The sequence below is a fragment of the Podarcis tiliguerta genome (genome assembly GCF_965153285.1).
Source record: "Podarcis tiliguerta genome assembly, chromosome: 11".
Taxonomy (NCBI): domain Eukaryota; kingdom Metazoa; phylum Chordata; class Lepidosauria; order Squamata; family Lacertidae; genus Podarcis; species Podarcis tiliguerta.
Genome location: NC_139544.1, coordinates 57013494 through 57028852, shown reverse-complemented (window position 1 = coordinate 57028852; position 15359 = coordinate 57013494). Strand labels below are relative to the sequence as shown.

General features: G+C 45.9%; 1 protein-coding gene across 2 annotated transcripts in view; it reads left to right on the top strand.

Moving 5' to 3' along the window:
- Window positions 1–15359, top strand: part of PIK3C3 (phosphatidylinositol 3-kinase catalytic subunit type 3) — a 127346-nt gene that overhangs the window by 69508 nt on the left and 42479 nt on the right. The gene's annotated exons all lie outside the window — the stretch shown is intronic.

The following is a 15359-nucleotide window of genomic DNA, read 5'->3' as shown; positions in this document are numbered from 1 at the left end:
CGCAAAACGCTGACACAAAAACTCTGCATGTACGCTAAGCAAAAGAATGGAGAAATCACAACCCCACCTTCTTTCTCTTCCACTCTCCCTCCCAACTTCACAGTGTCTCACACTGAATGTCACTGTCCTGTAGAAAGGACTCTGTATATTGAAAACAGAGGTGTATATGTGCCTCTGAGAACTATGAAAATCCTTTTAATAAAAATGAGAGAGCGAGAGAGGCAGAGAGAGAGTGGCAGGGTGGGAGGAAGTAACCAGAGAAAGGAAATGCATAATTTACCTTGCAGATCCCTCACACTTTGTCATATGCTGGAGCTGAGTTTTAAGGGTTGAAGCATACCATGAAAGCAGAAACAAGCTGTCCTCTGTTCCTCATGCTCTTGTCACCTCTGTTACCCACCACCAACACACACCCTAAAATTATGTCCCGTGTAGAGAAAGGTCCCATTCTCTTAACTCCGGGGAGGCGGGTGGCGCTGTGGGTTAAACCACAGAGCCTAGGACATGCTGATCAGAAGGTTGGCGGTTCGAATCCCCACGACGGGTTGAGCTCCCGTTCCAAGGTCCCTGCTCCTGCCAGCCTAGCAGTTCAAGAGCACGTCAAAGTGCAAGTAGATAAATAGGTACTGCTCCGGCGGGAAGGTAAACAGCGTTTCCGTGCACTGCTCTGGTTCGCCAGAAGCGGCTTAGTCATGCTAGCCACATGACCCGGAAGCTGTACGCCGGCTCCCTCGGCCAATAAAGCGAGATGAGCGCCGCAATCCTACAGTCGGTAACGACTGGACCTAATGGTCAGGGGTCCCTTTACCTTTATCTCTTAACTCCGGAAGACATGAATGTCCAGTGAAGCTGAATGTTGGGAGATTCAGGGCAGGTGGCAGAATGTACTTCTTCACAAAGTGTGTAGTTTAAACTATGGAACTCACTTCCTCAGGAGGCAGTGATGGCTTTAATACGTTTCCCAATACATTTCCGAGCACAATTCAAAGTGTTGGTGCTGACCTTTAAAGCCCTAAACTGCCTCGGTCCAGTATATCTGAAGGAGCATCTCCACCCCCATCGTTCTACCTGGACACTGAGGTCCAGCACCAAGGGCCTTCTGGCGGTTCCCTCACTGCGAGAAGCCAAGTTACAGGGAACCAGGCAGAGGGCCTTCTCAGTAGTGGCGCCCTCCCTGTGCAATGCCCTCCCAACAGATGTCAAAGAGAACAACAACTACCAGACTTTTAGAAGACATCTGAAGGCAGTCCTGTTTAGGGAGGCTTTTAATGTTTGATGTAGTACAGTATGTTTTGGAAGCCGCCCAGAGTGGCTGGGAAAGCCCAGCCAGGGGGGCGGGAAATAAATAAATAAATAAATAAATAAATAAATAAATAATTTTAAAAAGGATTGGAACTGATTCATGGAGGAGGAGGCGGCTACTAGCCACAATCACAACAATGCTTCTGAATACCAGTTGCTGGAAACCACAAGTTCCCTTGTGCTCAGATCCTGCTTCCAGGTTTCCCTGTTGGCCGTGGTAAAACCAGGATAGTGGACTAGATGGGCCTGATCCAGCAGACTCTTCATATATTCTTAAGTTTGCTGTATAAAACCTCTCAGGTTCTGAACTGGCCATGCAAAGAAATACTGTCGATATATTGGAATATTTAGAATTTAAAAGCGACAAACAGGTAGCATTAATGTTAATTGATGCAGAAAAAGCATTTGACAACATCTCCTGGTGCTTCGCGAAAAAGCTAAGCCCTTTGACACACTTACAGCACAGAAGGAGGAAGATTTCAGAAACGGGGGAAGTATTGTTCCCTTCCCACTCTTGAGATCTCGTCTGTAAGACTCCTGTTCCCTTAAAAACAGAACTCTTAAGAGCTGAAGATATGCTACAATAAGGCCCCACCTGCACCTCACATCAAGAGCAGTATCAAACCACTTTAAACAAACATGGTTTACCCCAAAGAATCCTGGGAACTGTAGTTTAAGGGTGCTGAGAGTTGCTAGGAGGCCCCTGTTGACCTCCCGCAGCTGCATTTCCCAAGGTTCCCTGGGAAGAGGGGTTGATAGTTAAACCACATGACTCTTAAAGTGGTAAAATACTGCATTAAATGTATAGTACAGATGGGATCTTGCTGTGTGTTTAATATCAATTCACGTACATAGAAAGTGGAAAAGCTGGTCATAACCAGTGTCAAATGCTTACTGGGACAACCCTGGTAAGCCCACTTAAACTGCTAAGATGAAAAAGAAGAAGTAAAAAAACCAAACCTCACAAAATAAACGAAGTAAAGCTGGCATCATTTCCAAAACTCCTAATTTGTTCCTTATAAAATAATGTAGCTAATTGGTATTTGGCGGACCCTTTTATATATACAAGCTATCACAAAAGCAATTTCAAGATCTGTTAATTATATGCCTTTGTGGTGGGTTTTTTATTATTATTTTGTAAAGGCCTTCGACAGATTTAGTAGCTATTATACACTCAACTGCATTCCAAATACAGTGTGTATTTAAAAACATTTATTAGTACTAGTTAATTAGATTGATATTGGCCATAATCACATTCGTACTGAACAAAGAGATTCTTTCCTTTCCGCCGGATCTTCAATTATGGTATTAATCAGACCTTAATGCAGCTGAGTTTTCTGTCCTAGAAATGGAACGCTTCCTTCAGAATCCCAACATTTAAAAGTCTGCTGCTAGAGTTGTGGCCCAAACTGATAGATAAGAAGAACCTTCTGGGCAGTGTGCATGGAGGTCCTGGGCTGCCCAAACAACAAAACCCCCATCCTGGCCTCGCTGATATGGCCCAAAGCTGAGCTGGTTTGTCACCAGCTTGGCTGCAGGAGTTGCTGGAAGGAGACATACAAGGTGCCAACCAACCGTCTTAGGGACTGGGACGTGGGTGGCGCTGTGGTCTAAATCACTGAGCCTCTTGGGCTTGCCAGTCAGAAGGTTGGTGGTTCAAATCCCCACAATGAGCTCCCGTTGCTCTGTCCCTGCTCCTGGCAACCTAGCAGTTCAAAAGCATACCAGCACAAGTAGATAAATAGGTACCGTTGTGGTGGGAAGGTAAACGGCATTTCCATGCGCTCTGGCTTCTGTCACGGTGTTCTGTTGAGCCAGAAGCGGTTTAGTCAAGCTGTCTGTGGACAAACACTGGCTCCCTTGGCCTGAAAGCGAGATGAGCGCCACAACCCCATAGTCACCTTTGACTGGACTTAACCGTCCCGGGGTCCTTTACCTTTACCTTTTTTACTTAAGGACTCCACTCTAGATTTGTGTAGGGTTTACTCCTTGGTGTTTTCTTCTGCTGAAGATGTCCTACAAGGCAGAGGAAGTTTAGGATCAGAGTTTTCCTTCTCCTAGATGGACTGCTTTCCTAGGTGGATGAACCCCATCTGCTCCTCACTTCCCTCTACAGAATGTGCAGAAACTGCCTTCTTGACCATTGGACCCACTATTGGTCCGCTCAATCTGCCAGAGTCTGTGTCTTTGCATGCAGGGGAAGTCCGTAACTCACCAAGGATTTAAGTCCAATTGGCTACCCTCACCTGGTTTAACTGGCCAGTCGAAGCATGCTGACAGCTTCTAGGAACCACAGGTGAAAGCCTCAAGCTGCTCCCTGCCACAGTACACGGTACTAGATCAGTGTTTCTTAGACTGGGGTCTCCAGCTGTTGTTGGACTACAACTCCCATCATCCCTAGCTAGCAGGAGCAGGTGTCAGGGATAATGGGAGTTGTAGTCCAACAACCCGCTGGAGACCCAACTTTGAGAAACACTGTACCGGACTGATACAAAGCAGTTCCCCATGTTCCTTCGATGATCACTGTATATATGCATAGCAAATTACGACACACACATCCATATACATCCCATCCTGTTTTGTGTTTTGGTTTTTGCAGTGGGAAGCCCCAAAGAGTACAGTAGGGGGCAGTGCATGAACATGATAAATCTGAAGAAAATTCTCTTTTTTTACTGATTACTAAGGAGCAGTTGTGTTGGCCTGTAGCAGTAAACAGAAAGTCAGGGAGCGCAGAGGCTCTGTAAAGCCTCTGTGTTTTTTTTACAGCACTGGCATATAGATTTTGTCAGGCAAATCTTGAAAGCTCCTGCTTGCAAAAAGCTTACATCTCTTTTTTTGTGGCATATAACGAAACATTGTGCTGCAGCCATACCCTTCATGATATCAGGCTGTGATCCAGTGCAGTCCCATTGAACACTATGGGACTTACTTCTGAGTAAACATGTGTACTGGATCCGCGATGTTGGTTACCGTATTTTTCTCTCCATAAGACGCACCTGACCATAAGACACACCTAGTTTTTAGAGGGGGAATGCAAGAAAAAAAATATTCTTTGAAGGGAGCACTGAGCATAGCCTGTTTCTGTGCGCCCCTTGCAGGCTTTTCCCTGACGGGCTGCCCTTCTCCCTCCTCTGGGAAAAAGCTAGGCGCGGCTCTTGCGGGTTTTTCTACGAGGTGGGGGAAGAGACTGAGGGGCTGTCCTCTGACCCTTCCCCCACCTCCCGCAAAAGCCAGCAAGAGCCCTTTAAAGAGCATGTGGAGCATGTGTGCGGCTCTTGGGGGCTTTTCCCACCTGCATTCGCTCCATAAGATGCACACACATTTCCCCTTACTTTTTAGGAGGGAAAAAGTGTGTCTTATGGAGCAAAAAAATACGGTAACTAAAAGTCAACTCACAGTCCTATAACTGCTCCCCAAGCAGTTTAGGCTGTAGAGCTGCTCAGAGATTATTCCAAGCCTTGACTTCTCGACAAAGAAAAAAAATCATTGGTGATTTTTTTTTATTTTTAAAAGATATTTCCTGTGTCGTATCTTCTTGTTCAGGGTAGTTTGTATCACAACAACTCTGAGGAGTGGATTAGCCTGAGAGCTCATGGCTGCCCTAAGGTCACCCAGTGAGATTCAGAGTTGAGTGGCTAATTGACCTCTAGGGCCTGCCCAGTCCAAGTTCAGCATTCTTTTCACTGCAACAATCTAGAGATGCATTTTCTTCTCTCCCTGGTGCAGCGATTTCTCTAAAAGTTTGAGCTGGGGAGTAAATAGCTTAAATTAGCTTTCTGTGGAAGTCCAAGAGATCTAGCGTCAGACCCCACAGCCAACCCGGTTGTGTTAGGTGCGTGTATTAGGAGTCATAATGCAAAACACTTGGAGGTCACCAAGTTGACCAAGGCTAGCTTAGATCTTGATTCATCCATGTATTCACTAGGTAAGCCAGTATCTTGTCTGTGGGCCTCAGTCCTTCTGTCTACAACATGGGGAGAACGTTCACCTACTTTGCAGGGTTGTTGAAAGGGGTGCTGAGACGATGAACGTGAAATGCTTTGCACATCTTACAAGGGAGACGATGGGTGTTATGTAGAAATAGGATGCCTGATACTACTATTTGCCGAACCATTTTCACAACTGAATTGACGTAGATATGAACCTCTGTGTGTGTTACATGTCTGTTCTCCTGAGAATTCTACAAAGCAGGGACCTCTTATATGTTAGATCTCTGCATTTATTTATTTATCTATAAGTCAGGTTTGTTTGTTTTTTTAATTACAGCCTCAAGGTGGGGATCAGTACCACCGAAGTATGTCTATATGCGGTTCAGAGAGTTAGCATGGCATAGGAGTTTAAGGCAAAAGAATTGATAGAAAGTATACTGTGGATGCACAATGCCCAAATTTCAATCCCCGGCACCGGCAATGGCAATAGAATTTCCCGTAGTGGATAAGAGAGTATTAGATATAATAATAATAATTTATTATTTATACCACACCCATCTGGCTGGGTTTCCCCAAACATTCTGGGTGGCTCCCAACAAAATACAGTGTTACCTCGGGTTACAGTTGCTTCAGGTTAGAGACGCTTCAGGTTACAGACTCCACTAACCCAGAAATAGTACCTCGGGTTAAGAACTTTGCTTCAGGATGAGAACAGAAATTGTGCAGTGGCAACGGGAGGCCCCATTAGCTAAAGTGGTGCTTCAGGTTAAGAACAGTTTCAGGTTAAGAACAGACCTCCGGAACGAATTAAGTTCTTAACCTGAGGTACCATGATAAAACATCAAACATCAAAACTTCCCTAAACAGCGCTGCCTTCAGATGTCTTCTAAAAGTCAGGTAGTTGTTTATTTCCTTGACATCTGATGGGAGGGCGTTCCACAGGGCGGGCGCCACTACCGAAAAGGCCCTCTGCCTGGTTCCCTGTAACCTCACATCTTGCAGTAGGGGAACCGCCAGAAAGCCCTCGGAACTGGACCTCAGTGTCTGGGCTGAACGATGGGGGTAGAGATGCTCCTTCAGGTATACTGGGCTGAGGCCATTAAAGGTCAGCACCGCTACTTTGAATTGTGCTCGGAAACGTACTGGGAGCCAATGTAGGTCTTTCAAGACTGGTGTTATATGGTCTTGGCGGCCGCTCCCAGTCACCAGTCTAGCTGCTGCATTCTGGATTAATTGTAGTTTCTGGGCCACCTTCAAAGGAAGCCCCACGTAGAGCGCATTGCAGTAGTCCAAGCGGGAGATAACCAGAGCATGCACCACTCTGGCGAGACAGTCCGCGGGCAGGTGGGGTCTCAGCCTGCATACCAGACAAATTCATAGACGTGATGACTGTGCTCTGGCTCCACATACAGAGGCAGAAATGCTTCTGAATACCAGTTGCGGGAAGCTACAGGATAGGAGAGCGCTTCTGTGCTCGGATACTGCTTGCACGTTTCCCACAGGCACCTGGTTGACCACCAGGTGAACAAGATGCTAGACTTTGAGGAACTTAGACCTGATCCAGCAGGCTCATCTTTGTTGTTGTTGTTTAGTAGTTTAGTCATGTCTGACTCTTCGTGACCCCATGGACCAGAGCACGCCAGGCCCTCCTGTCTTCCACTGCCTCCCACAGTTTGGTCAAACTCATGCTGGTAGCTTCAAGAAGACTGTCCCACCATCTCGTCCTCTGTCGTCCCCTTCTCCTTGTGCCCTCAATGTTTCCCAACATCAGGGTCTTTTCCAGGGAGTCTTCTCTTCTCATGAGGTGGCCAAAGTATTGGAGCCTCAGCTTCAGGATCTGTCCTTCCAGTGAGCACTCAGGGCTGATTTCCTTCAGAATTGACAGGTTTGATCTTCTTGCAGTCCATGGGACTCTCAAGAGTCTCCTCCAGCACCAGAATTCAAAAGCATCAAACTCGTCTTAGATTCTAATAATGGCATTTTATTTGTTAAGAAATTTGCCAGCTGTAGCTCAATGGCAGAGCATCAGCTGTGGTTGCACCTGGAGTACTGTGTCCAGTTCTGGGCACCACAGTTCAAGAAGGACACTGACAAAGTGGAACGTGTCCAGAGGAGGGCAACTAAAATGGTCAAAGGCCTGGAAATGATGCCTTATGAGGAACGGCTAAGGGAGCTGGGCATGTTTAGCCTGGAGAAGAGGAGGTTAAGGGGTGATATGATAGCCATGTTCAAATATATGAAGGGATGTCACATGGAGGAGGGAGAAAGGTTGTTTTCTGCTGCTCCAGAGAAGTGGACACGGAGCAATGAATCCAAACTACAAGAAAGAAGATTCCACCTAAACATTAGGAAGAACTTCCTGACAGTAAGAGCTGTTTGACAGTTGAATTTGCTGCCAAGGAGTGTGGTGGAGTCTCCTTCTTTGGAGGTCTTTAAGCAGAGGCTTGACAACCATATGTCAGGAGTGCTCTGATGGTGTTTCCTGCTTGGCAGGGGGTTGGACTCGATGGCCCTTGTGGTCTCTTCCAACTCTATGATTCTATGATTCTAAGGTCTTGGTTTCAACTCCTACCATCTCAAGGTCAGACTGCAGAGTCTCAGCCAATCAGTGTAGACGTTCCTGAGCTTTTCTGTATGAGCTAAAAATGCTGCCATGAGTCTTTGGATTGAATTCACTCAACCAAGATTATTACAGTGGTACCTTGGGTTACAGACGCTTCAGCTTACAGACGCTTCAGTATACAGACTCCGCTAACACAGAAATAGTACCTCGAGTTAAGAAATTTGCTTCAGAATTAGAACAGAAATTGTGCTCCAGCAATGTGGCGGCAGCAGGAGGCCCCACTGTATCTCAATTCCCGCTCACAAGACTCCAACTGTATTGTTGTTGCTTTACTTCTAAACCAAATTTCCCATTGCAAAAAAAGAAGATGAAGCCTTGAGGTCCCATTGCTTGCCATTAAATTCACTCAGCCAAGATTATTACAGTACAGTGGTACCTCTGGTTAAGAACTTAATTCGTTCTGGAGGTCCGTTCTTAACCTGAAACTGTTCTTAACCTGAGGTACCACTTTAGCTAATGGGACCTCCCCCGCTGCCGCACAATTTCTGTTCTCATCCTGGAGCAAAGTTCTTAACCTGAAGTAATATTTCTGGGTTAGCGGAGTCTGTAACCTGAAGCGTCTGTAACCTGAAGCGTCTGTAACCTGAGGTAGCACTGTATTGTTGTTGCTTCTAAACCAAATTTTTCATTGCAAAAAAAGAATATGAAGCCTTGAGTTCCCATTGCTTTCCCCCTCTCCCTCTTTATTTTAAGCTGTTTTTCAGTCATTGTCATGACTGTTGACTCTGACAAATTTGAAATAAGAAATCCTCGTTCTTTGGGAGGAAACAGTTGATTAAACTGACAGAGACAAATAGCTTGGCGGCATTTCTGGTGGCCTTCTTAACCCCTTTCCCTGCAAATATTCATCCGGGGAGACGGCTGAGAGTGAGAGGGGTTAGCAAGGCTCTCATCTTGGGGTCTATGAATGGTGGTGGGAGCCCCGTGATATGAAATGCTGATTATTTGCAGTCCTTAACTCAGTACGGATGTGTCGTGCTGTTGTGCTGCTCATGAATATTTCGAAACAGAAGACCAATACTCCTGGACTGCGTGTGTGGACAGACATGCAGGATGACTTGCGGAGATTAGACTCGTGTTTATACCATTTGCTACCCATAGTTCATGGAAGTAGTTTACATAAAATGCGAATACATGTACATGCGGCAGACACAACTGCGACAAAGCAATGAAATGCAAATGTCTCGATCTACAGTACAATCGTAGCTTGGAAGTCGAATGGAATCCATTCCGGAAGTCCGTTCGACTTCCAAAATGTTCAAAAATGAAAGCACGGTTTCTGATTGGCTGCTGGTAGCTCCTGCAGCCAATCGGAAGCCACGGAAGCCCTGTTGGACATTCAGCTTCCAAAAATAGTTCGCAAACCGGAACGGTCACTTCCAGGTTTGCAATGTTTGGGAGCCAAAACATTTGGGAACTAAGCTGTTTGACTTCCAAGAAAAAGTTGGAGTACAAGGGGAAAAAGCCTGCAGATCAGGGGACACAATTCCAATCTACAACTTAGCTTCTTCCCTCTTTCCTTATGGCAGATAGGAGCCTATTGTAGGGTGGCACCTTCTTTTCTGCAGCTCCTTATAATATATTAGTTCAGGAATGCCCGCGGGTGGCGCTGTGAGTTAAACCACAGAGCCTAGGACTTGCTAATCAGAAGGTCGGCGGTTCGAATCCCCACGACGGGGTGAGCTCCCGTTGCTCGGTCCCAGCTCCTGCCAACCTAGCAGTTCGAAAGCATATCAAAGTACAAGTAGATAAATAGGTACTGCTCCAGTTGGAAGGTAAACGGTGTTTCCGTACACTGCTCTGGTTCGCCAGAAGCGGCTTAGTTCTGCTGGCCACATGACCTAGAAGCTGTACGCTGGCTCCCTTGGCCAATAAAGCGAGATGAGCGCCGCAACCCCAGAGTCGGTCACGACTGGACCTAATGGTCAGGGGTCTCTACCTTTTTATCCTGCCATGGTTGCTTTAGTTGAGATTCCTGCATTGCAGGGGGTTGGACTAGATGATCCTTGATGTATCTTCCAACTCTACGATTCTATGATTCTATTAAGACACCCAGAAGTTGCACTTGTTACATTTATTTTTAGCCAACGTTAGTTCTAATCATCATTTGAATAGTTTCAAATACCTGTTTATTGTCGGTGATTTTTAACATTTCTTCTTATATACATAAAAGGATAAGGCTGTCGTCATGCTGCAGTTGAGGAGCAGCAGGCAGTCAAGCAAACTGTGTGGGTGGCAGGCAGCCCAGACAAGCTGGTTTAATTGGGGGAGGGGGGAGCACTGTGAAACATCTCCTCCCCTCTGTTAAACATGCCTGCAGTGGGATGTGCGCTTCACAGAGTGGTTTGGAAACTGTTGTGTGATACTCTCCCCCTTCTTTTAAAAGGGTTTTGGGATTCAGCAGGGAGGAGAAAGGCTTGGGGCAAGCAGGGGGTTTTTTGGGGGGGTTACGCTGCTTAGGAATTTTCTTGCAGTCAAGTGGTATATAAATTCTGTTAAATAAATACAAACAAAACAAAAGCATTTGTGCAACATAAGGAACAATGCTGATATTGTAACCTAAGGTGCAGGATTGGGCATGGTGCAAATCTTTATTTTTATTTATGGAACAGAAGGTATAACGTGTTCTAGTTCTATTCTGTTTGATGAGGGCCTAACAAGCATTTAATGCAATTTCAAGGTACACAAATGGTGTTTGAGAGAGAAAGACAGACAGAGAGAGAAATATTAATATTTCTTTTTCCAGTTCCTTAATTTTTGCACTCCTCCACCAATCCTTCTTGTTGTTCTGACGGCTTTTGAAGTGTGCTACACAGATCTACTGAACTAGCTACATATGCAAATGAGGCTAAGATTAATTAACACCTCTTATTCCCTGTGTACAGAACTGGATGAGAAATGTAATTGCAGCCACAAGACTTATTCTGCTGTCTTTTTTTTTTTTAATACATGTATCTCTAGACTCATCATTATGACAGTCTTGAAATAAATGAGTAGAGAGAAGAATCCCTCTAAATGTTCTTAATTAAATAACTAGTGTAACTCTGCAACATAGATCAAAGCCTGCTGATTTTCAAATATTTTTTTTCAGATGTATGTGTTATTTTAAGTGGGTAATACATTTTACTGCTCTTGAGTGGAGGTAACCCAGGAAAATTTGAGATTAATGTGGCTTAAACATATCTGTCTCTGTGTGGGATTGTGCCTTTTTAAAAATCACATCCATCCTTAAATGGGTCCTATAAAGTAGATAATAGATATCCACCCCATTTTCCTGCAATAACAAATGCTGTGTGGAATGTAGCAATGCAAGTAATCAGCACCTATTGAACCATGTCTGTTATATCATTGACGTTTGAGCAGCATGGACCTCCTAGCTGAGGTTTCCCCCACTCCTGAGATCTTTCAACAGAAAATTTCTGCATGGATTATGGAGCCTTATCAGATTTTGATAATTTTCTTTTGTCAACTTCTCCTTTAAATCCATTCATTTTGTTGGTATTTTCTTCTGAATGTTTAATTTTATTTAAGCTGCTTAGATGGCATTATTAAGCAGTATATAAACCTTGCTTTTACTGTACAGTGGTACCTCCGGTTGCGAACAGGATCCGTTCCGGAGGTCTTGCCGCATCCCGAGGAATTTGCGACCGGAGGACTACTTCTGCGCATGCGTGCGGCGTGGTTTAGTGCTTCGGTGCATGCATGCGATGCGTAGAGCACTTCTGTGCATGTATGAGCGGCGAAACCTGGGTTTGCCACTTTCGCAAGTTTACATTACCCGAGGGTAACATAAGCCGAGGGTCCACTGTAAAAGTGCTTGTTAAACTACGGAACTCACTGCCATGGGAGACAATGGTGGCCACCAAGTTGGATGACTTTAGAAGAGGATCAGACAACTTGACGAAGGATAAGACTTCCCATGGCTACTTGCCAGAATGACTGCTCTGCCTCCACAGTTGAAAACAGTCTCCACAGTTGAAAGCTTCTGAATACCAGTTGCCAGAAACTGCTGGAGGGAAGAGTGCTCTTGTGTAATAGCTTAACAGTATGCAAACATCCGAGGGACGCGGGTGGCGCTGTGGGTTAAAGCCTCAGTGCCTAGGGCTTGCTGAACGAAAGGTCGGCGGTTCAAATCCCCGCGGCGGGGTGCGCTCCCGCTGTTCGGTCCCAGCGCCTGCCAACCTAGCAGTTCGAAAGCACCCCTGGGTGCAAGTAGATAAATAGGGACCGCTTACTAGCGGGAACGTAAACGGCGTTTCCGTGTGCGGCTCTGGCTCGCCAGAGCAGCGATGTCACGCTGGCCATGTGACCCGGAAGTGTCTTCGGACAGCGCTGGCCCTTGGCCTCTTTGAGTGAGATGGGCGCACAACCCTAGAGTCTGTCAAGACTGGCCCGTACGGGCAGGGGTACCTTTATGCAAACATCATGGCTACAGCAGCCAAGCTAGACGGACATCACTTTGGTCAAGGATAGAAACTTGACCTCTCACCAGGAATGTTGAGTTCTCCTTCATCTGTAAATTCATCACCATCCATCCAAGGCTTTTATTTCCAAGCAGGGCATTGTACCAAGTCTCCTTCATCCGAAGAGACTTTCTGGATCCACTCAAGGGGCTGTCTGGTTCAGCATGCTGTTTCCAGCTGTGGTTGTCTAGGTGGAACGATGGCAAGAGACCTCTCCTGCTGTTTCTCCCCAGCAATGAACTTGTATATCGCAGTTCGTTATCAAGGCCAATGCCACTGTCCTCAACCTCAGGCTGGTTGCTTGCAGCAAGCAACAATTGCCTCCCAGCCAAGCAGTTGAGAATTCAGACACAACAGTTTTCTTTCACACACACACACCCAGCCTGTGTGCATTTTCCCTTCAGACACAGTGCTGAAGGGAAAAAGCTAGGAACGAAAATCACAGAGCAGCCCGGAATTGCAGAGGCAAAAGAAGAACTCTGGCATGTACAGTAGGGCTGCTGGGAGAGCAATCCATACCTAGAATTAATATTTGCAAGATTTTTCCATCCACTGCATACTGTCTTCTTTCTCAACCCTACCCTTTGTGTAGGAGCCTGACGTAAGCATCTTTATTTAGAACTAAGGCTCTGTGAGACTGCTATAATTTATTTCAAAGTAAATATGCTCATTAAGAGGAATGTTTAATAATAATAATAATAATAATAATAATAATAATAAATTTTTTATACCCCACCCATCTGGCTGCGCTTCCCCAGCCACTCTGGGCGGCTTCCAACAAAATATTAAAATACAGTAATGCATCAAACATTAAAAGCTTCCCTAAACAGATGTCTTCTAAAAGTCTGGTAGTTGTTGTTCTCTTTGACATCTGGTGGGAGGGCGTTCCACAGGGCGGGTGCCACTACCAAGAAGGCCCTCTGCCTGGTTCCCTGTAACTTGGCTTCTTGCAGTGAGGGAACTGCCAGAAGGCCCTCGGCGCTGGACCTCAGTGTATGGGTAGAACGATGGGGGTGGAGACGGTCCTTTGGATATACTGGACCAAGGCATGTTGATGGCTGCCAGTCATGATGGCTGTGATCTGCCTCCATGGTTGAAAGTAGCAGTGCTTCTGAACACTGGTTGTTGCAAACCACAGGAAGGGATGACACTCTTGTGTTCATGTTCTGTTTGTGGGCCACTGTGAGAACTGGATGCTGGACTAGATGGACAATCAACCTGATCCAGCAGGCTATTCTTACCATAGCCCACAATCTAAAGCAGGCATCCCCAACCTGTGGCCCTCCACATGTTTTGGCCTACAACTCCCCTGATCCCTAGATAACAGGGCCAGTGGTCAGGGATGATGGGAATTGTAGCCCTAAACATCTGGAGGGCTGAAGGTTGGGGATGCCTGATCTAAAGACTCAGACGGAGCGTCCGGCCCAAGCTACTTCCTCGGTTTGGGGGAGAACCTTCACTACCTCATTTCAGTCCTTTGTGGCCAACCACAAGGTCACAGGCCTGCTGCTGTCCTTGGACGCAGCAGATGAGTTCCCTGCAGTCTCCACAGCCTGTAAGCACAAAATAAGTCAACAGCCCTTCAGCCAGCTCCTCCAGGGAGGTGAAGCCTACCACAATACAGTTGGCTCTGCAGAGATATCATCTCCCGTAGTAGTTGCCTTAGCAAGTTCCTTTAGAGCTATCCAAGGTCTTGAATATGTTCCTCCTTTGCTTCACCAGTCTAAGAGCTTTCTCCCTGAAGCAACAAATCATATGCTCTCTGGAACCCTCAAGCAGGGCATGGAGAAGGTGGACCTGCCTCCATTAGTTCTCTCAAAGTACTTTGTAGTCTAGGGCAGGCACGTCCAACAGGTAGATCATGATCTACCGGTAGATCATTGGACGTCTGTGGTAGATCACTGGTAGATCATTGGCTGCCCCTTAAAGAAGCTCAACCCCTCAAAAAAGCTCGGGGGGGGGGGTAGATCACTGCCAGTTTTTAACTGTAATCGCAGTCTCTTGGGAATTGGCCACCCAACCAGGGATATCCTGCCCATTGGGTAACTTGGTTCATCTTGGCAATCTTGCCCTAGTAGCTGTTGGCAGAACTTTATTCCATCTGTTTTACCTAATCCAGTGGTTACCTAATCATCATCATCATCATCATCATCAACTTGGGCTGCCACCCCTTTGGTTCCATAAACTCGTCCCCAGTGCCCACCATAGGTGCCATCTCGCACCAAAGATTGTGGGTGCCCACAACCAAGGGCTTCAACTTGGCTTCAACCCACAAATATATTATTGTGGGTGCCAAAGCATTCATGGCTCCCTGGAGTTGGCGCCAGTGGTGCCCAATGTGTGTGTGTGTGTGTGTGCGTGTGTGTTCTTCATGCCGCTGGAATTGTTTACCGCTCCTCCGTTTTCATTTGTTTTGGGGTGTTGCATTTAACTGGCGTGGCCTTTCCTCTTTTGAAAGTCAGCTGGTTTATTACCATTTGAAAAGGAGTATGCCTCATAAGGGGGAGTGGGGAGATTGAAGGGCATAGTGTGCTCTCCACCCCCCATGAAAAATGCAAAATAATCACAACTTCAGGTAGAATAATGAGCTCTCATTGCTTTGAGCCAAGGTGGAATGCTCTCATAAATGATTCATAGTCAACCAACTGACAATATAAATGAAGAAATCCTCAGTTTTTATTCTGTAGCCCCCACCAAAGCAGCAGCATCTTATTTCATTATTTTTTTGTTGCTTTTGTCTGTGTTTTGTGTGCTCTGTCTGTTGTAGGGCTGGCCACTCTGTATCTATGTATCAGTGCACAAATAAATACATTCATAAATAGACACACATATACATATACACACATGTGCATACTTACACAAAACACAGAGAAATGCACACATATCGTAGAATCATAGAATTGTAAGGGAGTGACAGGGTCATCTAGTCTTTCCCCCCGCAATGCAGGAATATTTTGTCCAAAATCATCAGAATGCCTACGTTACGCAAATCCCATTGACAAAACACGAAAACGTAATAGGCGTATAGTAACAATCGCAAAG